We start from the raw sequence: 17,523 nt of genomic DNA on the forward strand, positions 1-17,523 counted from the left end.
ACTTATCTTTCAGAGGGATTGTGGTCTGAAGTCAGTGAGGAAAACCACGTTAGCTGACTGGAATGCTCCTGCAGTCACTCTGATCCTCCTCATCGCCTGCAATAAGAAAACAACCAGTGCCTGCATCAATTACCACATCCATCAAGGCCAATCCCTTCTGTGACACCCAACTCCTCCAAACACCCCCTGTGTTTCCATTAGCACTCATACCAGAGATGCTGTGACCATCATCCCTTGCAGCTCCTAAGATAATCGATACTACTATTGTGCTTGTGAGAAAGCACCAGCTGCAGCAGCCTCCTTGCTACCGGTCCTGCTTGCCTCTAGTGCTCATCCGACTCCAAAGATGGCCCGCACAGCACCTGCAAAAGACAGATTTCCTACGTGTATTGTCCATAAGATACTTGACTCTCAAGTCACCGATACAGCCACAAGTGCCTCACCTTCTCAACCGCTCCTCAGTGCGCAGCTTTGTCCCTCTGAGGTGTTTAGGAACCAACGCACTTACTTTCTACGCTGCTTCTCAGAGAGGAGCCTGGGTGCAGCTCCATCTGCTCTGAGCCCGAGGCTCCTCACAGGTCAGAACCTCACTTCTTTTGTGGAGCTGATTTTGTAGAAGTTGAGCTGTGGGCCGCACCTGCAAAAGGTGAAGCCAAAGGCATGGTCTGAGATACTACCTCATCCAGCCTGTCCATAGCTATGCCCATCTCCTCCTCCTCCACCTTGAGTGCTTGCCTGTCTCACCTCAGTCCTTTTGGACTGCTGCCTAGAGGCTTGGGCACCACCTGTAAAACAAATACAAAAAAGGATTGCTTCACAAACTGTACAGCACCTGAGAAACCTCGCTCCTTCAGCTCGCTAGTCATTGCTCACCTGGCACGAGCCACTTCTTGGGCCGCTATCTGCCAGGCTCACTGCTTCTGCCTTCAAAATAAAAAGAATTCAAGCCATAATGCCATCTCCAAGATGCCACACTTTCTTGACTGCAACTACGGCCTAGGGGTACAAAAAACACCCCCAAACTTTAAGGATCATTCTGCTCCACTACCGCTGAACATCTCATCCTATGAGGCTCCTATCGCCTCCATCAAACACGATTACAGTGACCATCCGCCCATCCCCACCGTGGCTGATCCATCTGAGATTACTAACTACCTTTGCCTCAACAGTCAAGGCATAGCGACACACCGACCAGAGGTTCTTACGGCTCTTCCACCAAACCCTGACTCCGCACCCCTGGGCAGAGCAGCTCCAAGCCACACACAAACACTACAAGCAACCCTACAAAAGCACACAACTCAGTGAGGAGAGAAAGCTCTCGGCGAGGAGACTCGGAGACTCTCGGGCAAGATGACCTACTGGGACGCGATGGCGAGACGAGGAGGCTCTGCGGCAGCCGGAAGAATGAGTCAAACAAAACTGCCTATTACAAGAAGTAATTACAGAAAGCAGATGAGGGATGCGCAAGAAGACCGGCTTCTAGACCTAAGAACATAAAGATGCAGGGAAGTCAGCTTGGGAAAACCAGCTACCAGAGACAGGATGCCGACGCAGCAGGAACGACGCTGCAGAAGAGGATCGTCCGTGAACTTCTGACGCGAGAGACCGACCCGCGCTTCGGACTCGTTACACGAGAGAAGCCGATGACTGGCACCGTGCTGATGAGTGCAGGCGTTCGAGACCCTAGCGATGGCATTTGAGATGTGTGAGGTTCTCTGACAGAACTAAGAGAACATCGAGACCTGAGGAGGCTCCAGAGTACATGACGCAGAAGACACAAACTACACAGTAACACACACAGGCTAGAGCTGCTCTGCCCAGCACGTGCTAGGGTCATGATGACGAGTAATCCTCTCTCCTCACCCACCCAAAGGGGACTGCTCCCACACAGCCCTCTCCCCTACCTTAAAACTCCTGCCTGCCATTCCCGACCTTGTTCTCTGCCCATTCCCACTGCATCCACCGCCCAGCCCTGGTCCCTCTACTTATCTTTTAGAAGGCCGAAAGGCTGAATCCATCTTTGCCAATAAAAACCCCGCAAGAGCTGAATAGGTTGCTCCTGTAGTCACAAGGTTCATCTTCATCTCCTGCATAAAAACAATGCCAGCAGTAAGTGCTGCACGTGTCACCGCAGACATGTCCCACAACACCCTCCTCCTCCTCTTCAACAGGAACACAGCCCTACCCCTGTTCTGTAGTCAACTGATATCTTACATCTGCCCGTGGTCTCTTGATTTTGCTACAGGACCATAATGTAAGTGCAGTCCTGACGAGGGACCTGCTGCAAGCTATGAGGACCCGTGAGACAGGAGAACACATTGTGGGCGATTAGGAAAGGTGATAAGCCATCCCACAGGCCCAGAGATGCTATGCCTGTGTCCCATGTACTTCATTGGGAAGTGCTAAAACTTCATGTACATATATATACAAGCTCATGATAACCCCTGCTAGATAATCACAGAATATTAGGGGTTGGAAGGGACCTCCAAAGATCATTGAGCCCAATTTCCCTGCCAGACCATGAAAAAAAAAACAACAAAAAAACCACACACCACACCAAACAAACAACTAAGGCAGATCCATCCGAAAGGCATCTAGACAGGTCTTGGAAGTCTCCAGAGAAGACGAGTCCACAACCTCTCCGGGGAGCCTGCTCCAGTGCTCTTTAACCCTCACAGTAAAGAAGTTCTTCCTCATGTTGAGGTGGAACTTCCTATGCCCGAGTTTGAGTCCATTGCCCCTCATCTTAACACAGGGCACAAGTGAAAAGAGCTTGTCCCTGCCTTCTTGATGCCCAGTTCTCATGTATTTGTAGACATTAATTAGATGGCCCCTCAGTCCTCCCTCTAGACTGAAAAGCCCCAGGTCTCTTAGCCTTTCCTTGTAAGGCAGGTGTTTCAGTCCCTTGATCATCCTCATAGTCCTCCATTGGACTCTCTCCCTCTTGAACAGGGGAGCCCAGAACTGGACACAATATTCCAAATGAGGTCTCACCAGGGCCAAGTAGAGGATGAGGAAAACTTCCCTCGCTCTGCTGAACACGCTCCTCTTAATGTACCTCAAGATACCATTGACCTTACTGGCCGCAAGGGCACATTGCTGTCCCATGGATAATTTCTTGTCTACCAGGACTCCAAGGTCCTTCACCACAGACATTGTCACCATCTGTCCTGTTCACAGAAACTACATCAGCAACCTCTCCGACACACAGCAATATACTTAAAATACACCAAACTCCAACATCAATAAAGTTAGAAACTCCTGAAAACCATGAGGGACCTAAAATAAATTTAAGAAACCCCTAAAAACCTAAAATATACCATTAAACTATTTTGTTTCTCCCAATATGCAATGTTAAGTTACTGACCTGAAAATTAAAAAAAAAAAAAGCACAAAAATGCATTATCTATTATGTGCAGCAAAGCTTAAATGAAAGCCAAAACTCTTACCTTAAATGGGTGCTTCAGTTTCTCCAAACACCGTAACTTGCATTCCTGAATAGCTTAGCTCAAGAAGTGCCTTCACCTGTGAGAACTAGAGAGCTCTAATCCCAGAGAAGCCTGAGAGTGAACTGAGCTCCCTGAGCAGAGGCTGTAGCTAATATACCCCAAGTCCCACCCACCACCCTTCCCACAATCCCTTGGAAAAGGGGAGGGGGCGACCAGCAGAAAGTATAAATGCAGCCAGGGGAACAGCAGTCATGTTTCTCACTTTCTCTCAGTTTACAGCATAAGCAGAGAAAGTCAGCCTTCCTGGAAGTGAAACTGCCTGCTCTTTTGCTACTTCCACCGCATCAGCAAAGTAACCAGGTAGGAGTTTAATTCAATTCTTACTGGGTATAGATAAAAAAGAGTGGTGTCATGCTAGGCAGTATGGGAAAGGTTAAAAACAAATGGTATGGAGCTATAGTTCATTTCTGGTGTGACCATGTGTGGATAGCACCAAAGAGCAAAACAGAATTAGATCCTATAAGACTCCCTTCTCAAAAATATGTCTAGATGCAAAGTAAAATATTTGTTATAAATTGCCAACAGCTTCAATGACTGGAAAAAGAGAAAGGGAGGCTGACAAAAAACTGAGAGATAAGTGGGTGTTTTGACAAAAAGAAAGAGGAGAAAGTGGGCAAAAAAAATAGGCAAAGAATGGAAAGTCAACAAAAAGAGGGAAGAGGGGTAAGGAAAAAGATGGAGAAAAGAGGAAAAAAGGGGAAAAGGGAGGCAAAAAAAGAGCGAGAAGGAGAGGGAAAAATAAAGAGAGAGAAGGGGAGTGTAACAATAAAGAGAGAGAAAGGGGAGAAAAAAGGAAAGAGAAAAGGGGGATGTGAAATGCGGGTGTAGGAAAAACAAAAAGAAGAGGGCAAAGCGACAGTAAAAGAGAGAAATGAAGGGGCAGAAAAGGGAGGGGGGGAAGAGACAAGAAGGGGGCTGACAGAAAACAGGAGAGAAAAGAGGGGCTGTGACCAAAAAGAAAGAAAGCAGAGGCAAAATAAACAAAAAGACAAAGGAGCAGAGGCCAGATATATTTAAAAAGCACAGGAGAGAAGGGGGGGGGGGGGAAAAAAAGAAACGAGGAAAGAGATGGAGGAGGGTGAGAAGAAAGAGAGAGAGAGAAGGGAAGGGCAGAGAAAAAAAAAGGGGGGGGACTGAAAATAAGAGAAAAGGGGATAGGGACCAAAAAAAAGGGAGAGAGAAGGGAGGCTGACCAAAAAAAGAGACGTAAGGGGGACTAACAGAAAAAAAATAGGGAGAAGAAGGGCAAAAAAAAGGATAGATAGAAAAGGGGGAGCTGACAAAATAAAAGAGACTTAGAAGGGAGGGTGAACATTAAAAAAAGAGAGAGAAGGGGAGCCAAAAAAAAAACAAAACCTGAAAACCAAAAACAAACAAGGGTGGAGCATCAGGTAAGAGAAAAGGAAGGGCTGACATAAAAAAAACCAAAAAAGCCTACAGAAAAAAGTGAATAGGGGCCAAGAAAAATTTGAGGGGGGGGGAGGGGGGAGAAAGTGAGAGAGAAGGGAGGCCCTACAAAAAAAAGAGACAATGGGGGGGCAACAAAAACAGTGAAGGAGGGTCCATCAGAAAAAAGAAGAAAGAAGCAGAGGAGAGAGAAGAAGGAGGGGCCCAGAAAAAGAGACAAGACAGAGAGAGAAGAGGTGGCCAACAAAAAACAAGAGACAGGAAGAAAATGCGTGGCTGACAAAAAAGACAAATGGGGGTGACAAAATCCAGAGAAAGAGAGAGAGAGAGAGAGAAGGGGGGCCTGACAAATAAAAAAAGAGAAAGTCACTGGCACAGCCCACAACTGCCTCACCTTCCCAGCTGCTCCTCAGCATACAGCTTTTGTCCCTCCGAGGTGTTTAAGAGATGCCCTTTAATTCTTACCCACAGACTTTCAACTTGCCCCTCATCAGCCCCTGCACAAAACTCGATACATTCTAGTTGCTCTCTCACATAAAGAGCAACTCCACCACCTCGCTTCACCGACCCATCTTTCCTAAAAAGCACAGAGCCATCCATGGCCACGTTCCAGTCGTGTGAGCTGTCCCACCATGTCTCTGTTATTGCTACCAGATCATAACCCTTAGACCGCACACAGACCTCTAACTCTTCCTGTTTATTCCCCATGCTGCGTGCATTGGTGTACAGGCATTTCAGGAAGCAAGCAGAGCACACTGGTGGGACCAAATCCTCCTTAGACCACCTTCCTTCGGGCCCTGGTATGTTCCTCTTGGGCTTGTCCCTAACAGACCCAGTTTTCTCCCCTTCCCCCTTCACATCTAGTTTAAAGCTCTCTCAATGAGCCCTGCTAAGTCCTGCCCCAAAAGCCTTTTCCCCCTCTGGGACAGGTGCATCTCACCTGCCACCATCAGGCCAGGTGTCTCATATAGCAGCCCATGATCAAAAAAACCAAAGCCCTGCCTTTGGCACCAGTCTTGTAGCCATTCATTCATTAGCAAACTCTTCCTGCTTATCTCTCCACCCATTCTTGCAGGAGGTATGGAGGCAAACACGACTTGCGCTCCAGACCCCCTAACCAGCCGTCCCAGGGCCCTGAAGTCTCTCTTCATTGCCCTTACATTTCTTGTAATAATTTTGTCACTGCCAACCTGAAAAATCAGCAGTGGGTAGTAATCAGAGGGATTTACAATACTAGAGAGTTTCCTTTTAACATCTCTAATGCGAGCCCCAGGGAGGCAGCAGACCTCCCTGTGGGATGGGTCTGGTCAGCCCACCATTCATTGCTCACCTTGCACGAGCCAGCTCCGGGTCCAACATCAGGCTTCCTTTGTCACTTTGCACCCTCAAACAAACAAACCCTCTGAGATAGATCTGGCCACCAGAGCCACTTCCTCTGACACCGCAAGCTAACGAACCTTCTCGTGGTGCTCTGCTCCCACCTCTGCTGTTGTTTAGTTTGCATCCGATGGCTCTGCATCTGAAAAACACGATTACACAAATCTGCTGTGCCATGATCCAGGGCTTGAAGAGTCCAGAGATCTTATTCCTCTTTGGGAATACCATCTAGATTACAACTGCAGCCTGCCATTAAACATCACACCTCTGAGCTTTAAGCCCCACACATACAGAACGCTCAGCGAGAAGAACGGCTCCAGGACAGCTGGACAACTGCTGAGAGGCAGTAAGACCGCCTACTGAGAGGGGACACTGAGGCAAGGGAGGCTCTGTGGCAGTACAAGAAATAAGTTCAGTATAACAACCTGTTAGAAGAAGCTGTCATCAAAACCAAGAGGATGGGTGGGTGAGAAGCCTGGCGGAAGGAAGGAAGGAGGAAGGAAGGAAGGAGGAAGGAAGGAAGGAAGGAAGGAAGGAAGGAAGGAAGGAAGGAAGGAAGGAAGGAAGGAAGGAAGGAAGGAAGGAAGGAAGGAAGGAAGGAAGGAAGGAAGGAAGGAAGGAAGGAATTATTAAGGCTGTTTTGTTACCACAGCTCTCGTGATGGGCAGGTCCCTTTGCCCACAGTGCCTTTCTCCTTCCTCCCCTTCAGTCCTCTGCTCCTCTTCTCACTCGCCCTTGACTCGCGGCTCCTTCCCCACACATCGGATGCCTCTTCTTTCTTCTCCAGCAGCAGCTGCTGCCACGGCAGAAGGACAAGGTCAGGACCGAGAAGTCCCTGCTCCTCTGCCGGGAGGACAGAGGGGCGCTGAGCCGGCCCCCGCACGGCAGCTCTGCACAGCACCACCCGGTACACGGCCCTGCTCCCACTCCTGCCCCCTCTGCCCTGTCAAGAAGCGACCACCCCCCCCGGGATCCATCTCTCCCCCTCAGCGGCCGCTGCTCCCCCCGCCCCCGCTAGAGACGCCCCCGCGAGACGCCCGCGCGCTTCCCGCCGCAGGGGGCACGCGCCCCGCCCGCCCCTCCCCGGGCGGGTCCCCCCCCCGCAGGCGCGCGACCCCCGCTCAGGCGCCCCCCCCCAACCGTCCGACCCCTCCCCCCCCTCCCGGCGGGGACGGGAGAGAGAAATAAAGAGGGAGGGTAAGAAAGGGGGGGGGGGAGCGAGAAAAGGGGCGGGAAAGGGGGGAAGGCGGGGGGGAGACAGCCGGAACGGGGGTGCTAAAGCAGGAAAGGGGGCGAGAAAGCAAGGAAGAAAAGATGCAGCCAGAAAGAAAAGGTAGTTTGTAGAGAGAAAGCCATGTGGAGAGAAAGGAAGAAAGAAATTCAGAGATAAAGAAATTGATAAAGATATTAAGAAAGAAAGATTTAGAAAGAAATAAATACATTTGGAAAGAAAGAAACTCATAAAGAAGGAAAGCAACATGCTGCTTGTTGCTCTGCATCTAACTGCTAACTTGAAAATAACAAAACAGTAGTAGCAGAAATAATAATAACAACAACAGCATACAACTTCTACTTCCTTACAACAATGCCACGTTCCATAAATAAATGAAAACATTTGACCTCCAGGCACAAGAGGTGTCAGTCAAAATGCCATGAAAGCTGCATTTTAATTTGTCCACTTAATTTCTCTAGGAAGAACCACCCAAGGTCCCCTGCAATTAGAAGAGCTTTGAATTCTGCTGTTGAGGGGGAGAAAATAAGAAAAGGATTACCTCAGCAGCAGCCTGCAAGTCTGTGTAATGCATCTGAGCTGGGAGAAGCTGCATCTTGAACCATTCCTCCAGAGCCTCATCTGTGGACCTAGTTACCTTTTAACTGACAAAGTGAAAATGTACCTGTCATTACAGCATAAGAAAAGACTGTTTCTGTTCCTCAGGTGCTTTCAACCTGATCCTGAAGAAGTCATTTAGGGGGAACAGCTGAATGTGATTGAGGAACCTCAACACTTTTGAGGGCAATAGGACCAGATATTGAACAGTGCATGGATAAATTTCAAGCTACTACAAAACCAGGATGAAATAAATGAATCATACAGAGCTTTGGGAAACAAGTACATACAAACAGAATGCATAAATCTGCATACATGCAAATCAGTCAGGAAACCATTAGAGAGGTATCATGTCATCCCTTGAGCTTTGCTTTTGCTCCCCTTTCAAAGATGCTCTGTACAACAACTGCCCATCTCACAGGAGTTTATGGTGAGTCTGATTTGCATCATGCTATTTACCACTGTGCACAGCTCCCTTGCAGAAAGTTAAGAGAAAACCTGGAGATGGCTGTAGCTGTAGCAAGCACCTAACACTGCCTAGAAGTCCATGACATGCAGAAATATTGAATGTATTTTTACCAAAAGTTCCAGCTTTTGTTACTGTCACTCTGGCATCTTCCTCAAAAGAGGAGGAGAAAAGATCTTGGAGAAAATGCAGGAGCAGGGAAAGTGTGAAGGAGATGTGAACACACAACAGCAGACCTTTGCTGGGAGACAGAGGGGGGTGTTTAAACCTCCTGCTGAGATTCCCACTGATCCCTGCTGAAGGTAGAAGAGCTGGAACCAGCTATCAGGCTCCAGGCAGCCAGGGAAAAATGCTGTGAATGACATCAGTCCTGTCCCTGCTCTTCTCTGAGGACTCACTCCCTCAAGATCAGAGCTGTGACTTTAGCAGGCCAAGCCCTGCTCAGAGACAGAGGTTATTTTAGATTAGACAACAAATTAGTTTCAGATTAGTGTGGGATGTTTTGACAATTTTTTTTACCTTTGATAAAACCCATAAGTGAAAGTGTTTGGTTAGGTAACAAAGTTTTTTTACAAAAAAATCAGATGCCAAATGTTCTTCCTCTGGCAGTCAGCATGGTTTTCCAGGTCAATCTCTTTTCCTCCCCCCACCCCCCCAGCAAATTCTGGAAAATCTTTATTTAAAATTGTTAAAAGAATCCTTTGCAAGTACAGACTAAGATTTCCAAGAAGTTTTTCTAGCCTCTTTTATTAATGTATTTTTTGGTACTAAAGCTTTTGTAAACAAATAAAGTCTGCTAGGTCTGTTAAGATGGAGATATTTTTACTACAACAGAATTTCTCCCCACACCAATTGGCATATATTAAAGTAACCCATACTGCCTCTTAGGACCAGAGCTTTTTGCTTTACATACCTATGAGTTTTTCTACATGGAGAAATAAACCAAGTCAGGCAATGCTGTTATATAGATAAAAATTTATTTATGTAACATTAAAATACTCTCAGGTCTCTGTATCTTCTTTTAACCTGATTAGTAAAGCTCATCTCAGGATATAGTTCATCCTAATTTATGCATGTTACTTTTTCTTGGGTTCCACTGAGATAAGCTTCCTGGAGTTGATTTTCCACATAACTCACTCTTAGTCATGTAAAAATTAAAAAAAAAAAAACAAAACACCAAGAAATGGAAAATCCCAGCAGTTCAGCTGATAGGCTGCTCAGAGAGACCATAGAACCCCACTTGGTCAAGAAATGCACCAGCTGAGATCAGTTTTGTTCATTTGAATTGTTGTATTTTAAAGCACAGAATCTATATGGGGAATTTCAGTTGTCCCTGTAATAAGCAGAACACTGAAATTTGCTGAGCTACTTCAGAGTTTCACATTTCATTATCATTTTCCTCTTCTATCATGACACAGAGGAGCAGAACCTCCTCAGCTGTCTTTTCCACACTGGTTTTGTCAAGCCAAACCACAGAGAGAACACCTAATGCATGTCTTCCAATGCCATATGGTCACAGGGTTCCTTATCCTGACATCCACTTCTTTCTTTGGTTGTAACTTGCTAGTGATTTCCAGAAGAAAGTCTGATTTTCTCATCATTACAATCTTATTAATTACCACACTTACACTCGAGAATGTCTCCCCTGGTTGCTTTCTGCATAAAGACGAGTATTTTAACTGCATCTTCCAGTCCAAGTTCAAACACTAACACCTCAGATCATGCACCTTAGGCAAAAAAATAAGGAAAACAGCAAAGCTCCAGAGATGAAAGATGGGATTTAACTCTGGCAGGTTTCCAGCAGTTCAAAGGGAACATGAGAAATATTCATTCAGCATCTGAACACACCAGTGGCTGGTATCTGCTTCAGGTGTCATGGTCAGTCTGCCTGGGGATTTCTCCAGCAAGTTCCTAGGAAAGCAGGGGTATTTCCAGGAGGCTTGCCCAACACGGCCAGGTTTTACTCCACAAAAAAATCCAATTTATGAACCACAGTGTTTCCAGCTTTCCTAGAGGATGATCCTATTCCTATGCATGATTTTCTACAAAGAGCCTCCCAGAGATCAGGGTCTGAGGACAGCAGCTTGTGACTCCATTATGAAGTGAAAATAGTGTGTTATTAATTGATTAGCAACAAGTGTGTCACTTTTTCAAATAAATTAATCTTATAAACAAATCTGTGAAGTTTTGAAATTGTTCACAATTATTTTTCCATCAATATTCTGAGTGCTGGTTTTTCTTTCAATGGCTGCTTAAATTTAAAAAAAGGCTGGAAAACTGTATTTGAGAAGCAGTACAAAAAAAAGAGGCCAAAAAAATCATTACGGATTGCAACAAAAGACAAGTTTGGTACTTTCCATCAAGTCCATTTTCAAGCACAGATCTGGTCACCACTACTTGTATGTCTCCATCTTAGACAAAGAAAAGCATTTTGTAAAGAAATGGCTTCTTAGCAGGAAGAAGCCAACCTACACCAGGCTCTAAGTGTTATGCAGCTCTTCAGTCAATGCAACAGGAAAGCTCAGGTTCTGTGGCAGGTCCCTCATGCACTGGGAAACACTTGGACCTGGAGGGGAAGCAAGTCTCTCCCATGCTGACAGTCTGGAACCACAGGGGAAAAGAACGGCACGTGGGGCCAGCACAGAGGTGGGAATCCTGCATCACTTCACTCACATGCTGACTGAGAGAGGATGCAGAAGGTGCTCTGGGGCCTTCTCAAATCTCTCTGGAGTCCTGACCACAGGCTGCCAAGCTGCTGTTTGTCTCTGGAAATGCAATGCACAGCACCAGGCCATCCTGAATCATCCAGGCGGGGACCCCAGGGGACTAGGAGGGCTTGTGTACCACCTATGAACACAACCAAGGGATGCTCCTAAAACAACTGACAACATGACAACATATTTCAGCCCACTTAGTCACTGCTCACCTCCCCCGAGTCACCTGCAGTGCTGATGTCCTGCTCTGCTCCTGGCCTTGTGCCTCCAAAATAAAAACCCCAACACCTAGAAGGCAGCCAACACAGCCACCACTTGCTTCTTCCCTCCAACACCGTCAGCCAACTCACCTTCCAGCACTCTGCTCCCTCCGTGCCTTTTGGCTTGTCCCTCTGCATAACACTGCCCCTCAAACCTGCTGCTTCAGCACCCCATCCATCACTCACCTTGCCAGAGGCCGCTCTGCTGATAACATCTCGCTTCACACTTGGATTCACACCCAGAAAATCCAGCCAGAGAAGCTCAAGCTTGTCAGAACCACCAGCTGTCCTGCCGATACTCCGGCGCTGGATGCCTGTCCTTCTTCAGCCTGCACTCTGCTCCCCTCTTCCGTGCCCTTGGCCGTGCTGCTTGTTGCTCTGCATCTGAAACAACACAAACACACCCTGTAAAGCAAGTCACCTGCACAGCCACAGGTAGCTTGGTGAGGCCAGAGGTCTCTCTGCCTTTTGCATATACCTTCTCACTACAGCTAGAAGAAGAAAAGCCAGCTAGGGAGCCCCATCTGTGCAAGCTAAGGCACCTTCCAGATCTGACCCGCTCCCCTTCCACACTAACTGCTGCTCCCAACCAGTCACGAGGTTCAGACTGGACCCCCTTGCTTTCTAAACTCCTTCTCAGAGGAGTCTAGGTGCGGCTGGATCCAATCCTAGCCCCGGACCGTAAAGAAAACACAACTGTGGCAGCTGCCTACACCTGTTGGCCCAGAGATGGACCGTATGGTCTCTGCCAACAGAACTGGTCCAAACCAACTTACTTCCACACCCCCATAAAGCTACGCTACCCTGTCATCAGTACTGCTGCACCCCTGGGCAGGGCAGCTCCAACCCTCACACACAGACCAGGACTACACACGGATACGACGAGTGTTATACCTCGTTATACCAAAAGTGGGGTCATTCACCTGGTGTGCAAGATGCCAAAATACATACAGAGCCAAGGTATTTTCATTTATTGCATGTTTGCACAAATGAGGTGCTAGGTGGTAAGCTGCAAAGCTGCCCCCTGAAGTCACAAAACTCTACACATTCACACACTTTTGGTTAGTTTCCTCCACCTAATACATATTCAGTTATTCTACTCTGATTGGTTAGTGAATGTCTCGCTCTGATTTAGAGCTACAGCACACACAGTGAGTGGGGGTCTTCAGTTGGAGGTGGGCAGCCTAAGTGCTGGAGGTGGGGTTTTCATATTCATGATCTTGCAGCAAGCAGAAGAGATCACTCACCTACAGCAACTTTGGCAGTTTTGCCACATTTTAAGCAAAGCAAGTACCTCCTCATCTTCTTGTTTGAACAGCAGGATCTTTGTTTCACAAGAACTCTGTAACTTTCTGTGACTCTCTTGTCCTTGCTCAGTGAAAGATTCCACTTTATCAAGTAAAGCAACGTGACCACGATACATGAGAAGACCACAGGACAGGAGAACAATTCCCATAGGGAAGATGATGCCGGCAGAGAAGCCCTGCGGTGCCACGATGGCACAGATGCTCTAAAGCAGACCTGCCAAGGAGAGGCAATTGCCGCCGCACACAAGAGAAAGCTGCCATCAAAACTAGAATGAGGGATGTGTGAGAAGCTGAGCTGGAAGACCTAAGACCAGTGAGGACACGGGGATGAAACCCCAGAAGATGACTCTGTGGAAACAGAAGACTCAAGAGCAGAGCTGCGGGCAGCACCTGGCTGGCCACCGCAAGAGATGAACGCTCAGAAACAGCCAGGATGTGACACACGCCAAAGAGATCCACGCGTCAAGCTGTAATTGTGAGATGAGAAGGGCTCAACAGGCTCTGTGCCAGTGAAGTGATGCATTCCGGACTCTTGGGAGGGCTACCAAGGTGCCTGCTGATCACCAGGCTATGGAGGCACCAAGACCCAAGGAACATACAGTCTGAGACACAGAAAACAGACGACACGAAGTACACGCCAGACACAGGTTGGAGCTGCCCTGCCCTGTACACACTGACATTGTGCTGAAGAGTAACCCGTCCCTTGACCTGCCCCAAGGGGACTGTGCCCTGCCAGCCCTCTCTCCCACACCAACTTTGAAACCCCCCCCTCCAATCCCCAACCTTGTCCCCTCCTCCCAGCCCCTCCACTTAGCTTTCAGATGGCCAGGGCTCTGCAGCCTTCCTCCTCGACAAGCCATCCTTGCCGGGATGTTCCTGCCATCGCCAGGCTCCTCATAGTGATCTGGAAAAAGAAACCAACAAACCCACAGTTAGTGCTGATAAGCATCACATCAGCCACTGCCAACCTCTTCAACATCCCCTGCTCAGAACCCCCATGGTGTTCTCCTCACCTTCTGGTTCCAGAATCGGATGCTGAGGCCATCCTTGCTTGTGGCATCTAAGATACCAAAAGACCCAAATCACTGCTGTGCTTGTGACAAGTCCCATGACCCTCCTTGCTACCACCCTGGCTCACCCCAAACACCCACCCAACCCCAACAGCAGCCTGCACAGCACCTACACACCCAAGAGGTAAATGCTTCACTGAGTTCCCACAGGTAACTTTCTCCTAGACACCAACCTGGCTGATGCCTGTGTCATCTCCACAGATGGCCCGTTGGCATGCTGCTCCACTGCTCCAAGGCTGCAAAACTGAAGCAAACAGCACATGCTGAGACACTGCCCGAGCCCACAGCCTGCCCACAGCTATTCCCATCTACCACTCTCACCTTCGTGGCTCACCTGTCCGGCCTCTGATGGTCACAGGTTGCCACGTCCAGCCCTGTGTGCTGCCTGGAAAACACAAACAAGGGATGCTCATCACACACTGACAACACAACACCTGGAAAACAACTGCCAGTTCAGCCTGCTAATTGTCACTGACCTTGCTCGAGTCACCTCCAGTGCAGATCTCCCGCTTCCCTCGGTGCTTTGCACCTACAAAACAAACCCAAACCATGAGCCAGTCGATAGAGGCACCACTCACACCTTCCCTCACAACCCAGGGGACAACTCACCCAGACTCTTCAATACGCACCGACCCAGCTCCTCACCGCGCTCTGCTCCTCTCCTCCATCACCCTCTGCTGCGTGGCTCCTCTCCCTGCATCTGAAAAAGCAGTAACAAGCAATCAGCTGGATGCAATTCCAGAGATTCCCATTTAGGAACATCTTTTGGATCCTAACTACCTACAGGGAAGCTAAAAAACAAGTTAACATTACGCCCCACACATTCAGGCCTTAACAACCTGGGCACCCAACCTGCTTGGCTATGGCTCCAGCAGCCTCTCCCAGGTGGCTCCAGCCACCCCCTCTCAAAAACACTAGGAAAATGACCACCCTCCCCTGCTGAGGGCTGCTACTTCACTTCAAATGCTCCATCTGCACCCCAACAGGCACAGACAGCACAGCAACACAAACCACAGGCTCTCCTTGCTGTTCTTCTCCCAACCCCACAGCTGCTACAGCCTCCAGAGAGAGCAGCTCCAACCCAACAGCACAGAGACACAACACACAAACACAAAGGATGTGACACAAGCACGAGAGGAAACTCTCAGCAACAAAAAAACTCCTCCTCCAATGCAGATGCCACCAGGTGAGGAGTCCCAAAAGTCCCTCCTTTTGAGTTGTGAGCTTCAGACAGGACCTCCTTGGTTTCTCAGCTTCTTCTCAGGGCAGAGCCTAGGTGCAGCTGGATCCAGTCTTCACCTCCAACCTGAGAGAGAAGCTCAGACCCTCAGTTCTGCCACAGAACCAGTTTACTGCAGCTCGAGCTGGGTGCTTCCAGTCTTGTTCTCTTCCACTTGTTTCTCAGCTGGAAAAATCTTCCACATTCTGATTTTGTCCAGTTGTTCCCACTTAACTTTCAGTCAATGCATCTTCGCAGTTCAGAAGATCGTCTTGAGTAATTATCTTGCCCACATCTTGTTTCCATATTATTACAGCTGGTAGAGTCAAGGTCTAACTAAGGCTCATCACAGGAGTTCAGCTGAAGATTAATTAGAATGGCAGCCTAAGGCCTCATCACTCCAGATACTCAGGCTAAGTCAAGTCACAAGTCCAGTCCAAAGTCAAGTCGCTTAGGTCAAGCAGTGGTCAGTTTGCACAAGTCTTTAACAGGCATGCAATTTGAACTGATATCCCTTTAATTAACACATTAGTCCCAATATTCCTATACTCAATTCACTCGTGATTTCAGCAGTAAGGAGCCCGTAAGGCAGCCCCAGAGAAAGGTCAAACATTGCAAACCATGACAAGAAGCTACAGTCAGAACTGAAGCAGACGGATGCACGAGAAGCCTTGGCAAGACCCAAGAATGCAAGGACACAGGGAAGAATGCCCAGAAAAGAGAGATTCTCCCTGTGAAAGAGAAGCCTCCAGAGCGGGGCTGACGACACCGACCGCAACACCGGCGCAAAAAGAGGATCAAGAGGAGACACCCGAGTCGCGAGGCCCAGCGGGGCTTTTGAGTTCAGGCAAGAAAAGCAGCGCCCCACGGGCACTACGATGGTGAGCACAGATGATGCTCAAGACCTAAGGATGGGCTGCAAGGCGAGTGCTGTGCTCCTGGAGCACAAAGAGGAGACTGGGACCCAAGGAGGGTTTGAGACACAAAAGACAACAGACCACACAAACTACACCATGACACACGCAGGCTGGAGCTGCCCTGCCTGGCACACGCTGACATCACGCTGAAGAGTAACCCACTGCCTTTACCTGCCCAAAGGGACAGTTCCCAGACAGCCCTCTCCCCAGCTCTTGACTTTAAAACCCCTCCCTGCAATTCCCAACTTTGTCCCCCCCAGCACCCATCCCTCAACTTAGCTTTCAGGGGCCACAGGTCTCAGGCCATCCTCCTTTAAAGAAAGCTCCACAGTTCATCAACTCCACGAGTCCCACAGTCAGCAGGTCCCTCATCACCTGCAAAAAAGAAAGATGCACCACAGAATGTTAAACCACCTTCTCACCCCAAAACAGCCCATATGAAGTTACCACCAGCAGAAAAAGCTGCAGGCAACCAACATCCTTCTGACAACATACACTGCTTACCCAGAGCCTCTTGCACAACACGGGTGCCCCTGTTCCAAGGAGCTTCAAAACACACTCACACAGCTCTAAAGCTCCACCAGCCCCAGAGCAGACTGAGCTCCCCAGCCACAGGCGGGGGCTCATATATCCCGGGCCCCGCCCAGGGCCCTCCCCACAATCCCCTGGGAATAGGGGCAGCTGGAACACCAGCTGGAATTAAGGGCTGGGGAGCAGCAGCTGGTCCTGTCACCTGCCTCTGGGGACACGCCCCGGGGCGGGGACGGAAAAGACAGCAGTGAGGACCTGCCCACGAGAAACCGCCCGTGGAAAGATCTCTCGAGGACTACTCGGTGAAGAGACTGATGAAAGGGATCTCAGAATTACTGGTCTCGCTGTGTCAGAGCCGGGCAAGATGCAAACGGGCATCCCCGGGGCAGGAGGGGGCTCGGGGAGCGGCTGCAGGGGAGGGGCTGGGGCTGCCCGGGGCGAGCGGGGCCGGGGGAGGCTCAGGGGGGCTCTGGCCGGGCGGGGAGGTGACACTTTTATTACCTTAATCCTAGGCCACTGGTTTAGTCAGTCAAAAGGACGTGTACACGCACACGGTCATTTCACTTCTAAGTCTACAGCAATGTACATATTCTGTAAAGATGTTTTTCTCTTCCCAGTCCCTACAGAATCCCTAAGTGAACGAGCTACTTACTGCTTTGTCACTGTCTGCTAGAACCAAAGCATCCCCTTGGCACCTCACCTAGCATGGGCATAAGGGAAGGAAGGAAGGAAGGAAGGAAGGAAGGAAGGAAGGAAGGAAGGAAGGAAGGAAGGAAGGAAGGAAGGAAGGAAGGAAGGAAGGAAGGAAGGAAGGAAGGAAGGAAGGAAGGAAGGAAGGAAGGAAGGAAGGAAGGAAGGAAGGAAGGAAGGAAGGAAGGAAGGAAGTTATATCCCCTAAATTCCCCAAAACTGCCCCAT

General features: G+C 48.8%; 2 long non-coding RNA genes across 11 annotated transcripts; both read right to left on the reverse strand.

Moving 5' to 3' along the window:
* Nucleotides 1–7: 7 nt before the first annotated feature.
* Nucleotides 8–7,102, reverse strand: LOC127396150 (uncharacterized). Of its 2 annotated transcripts, none has more exons than XR_007891934.1 (7): nucleotides 6,941–7,102; nucleotides 6,374–6,435; nucleotides 874–2,087; nucleotides 745–785; nucleotides 444–637; nucleotides 211–362; nucleotides 8–96 (listed from the first exon to the last, which is right to left on the reverse strand). It is a non-coding gene; the product is annotated as an uncharacterized LOC127396150 (long non-coding RNA). The 2 variants fall into 2 exon arrangements; XR_007891933.1 differs by having other exon boundaries at nucleotides 6,247–6,435.
* A 2,440-nt stretch (nucleotides 7,103–9,542) lies between these two features.
* On the reverse strand, nucleotides 9,543–17,307 carry LOC127396147 (uncharacterized). Of its 9 annotated transcripts, XR_007891928.1 has the most exons (9): nucleotides 17,107–17,246; nucleotides 16,350–16,449; nucleotides 14,568–14,638; nucleotides 14,415–14,467; nucleotides 14,260–14,323; nucleotides 14,112–14,182; nucleotides 13,882–13,928; nucleotides 11,748–13,772; nucleotides 9,543–11,434 (listed from the first exon to the last, which is right to left on the reverse strand). It is a non-coding gene; the product is annotated as an uncharacterized LOC127396147 (long non-coding RNA). The 9 variants fall into 9 exon arrangements; XR_007891921.1 differs by adding an exon at nucleotides 17,258–17,307 and having other exon boundaries at nucleotides 14,415–16,449; nucleotides 17,107–17,177; XR_007891925.1 differs by having other exon boundaries at nucleotides 14,415–14,638.
* Nucleotides 17,308–17,523: the final 216 nt, after the last annotated feature.

The sequence above is a fragment of the Apus apus genome, unplaced genomic scaffold (assembly GCF_020740795.1).
Source record: "Apus apus isolate bApuApu2 unplaced genomic scaffold, bApuApu2.pri.cur manual_scaffold_105_ctg1, whole genome shotgun sequence".
Classification (NCBI taxonomy): Eukaryota; Metazoa; Chordata; class Aves; order Apodiformes; family Apodidae; genus Apus; species Apus apus.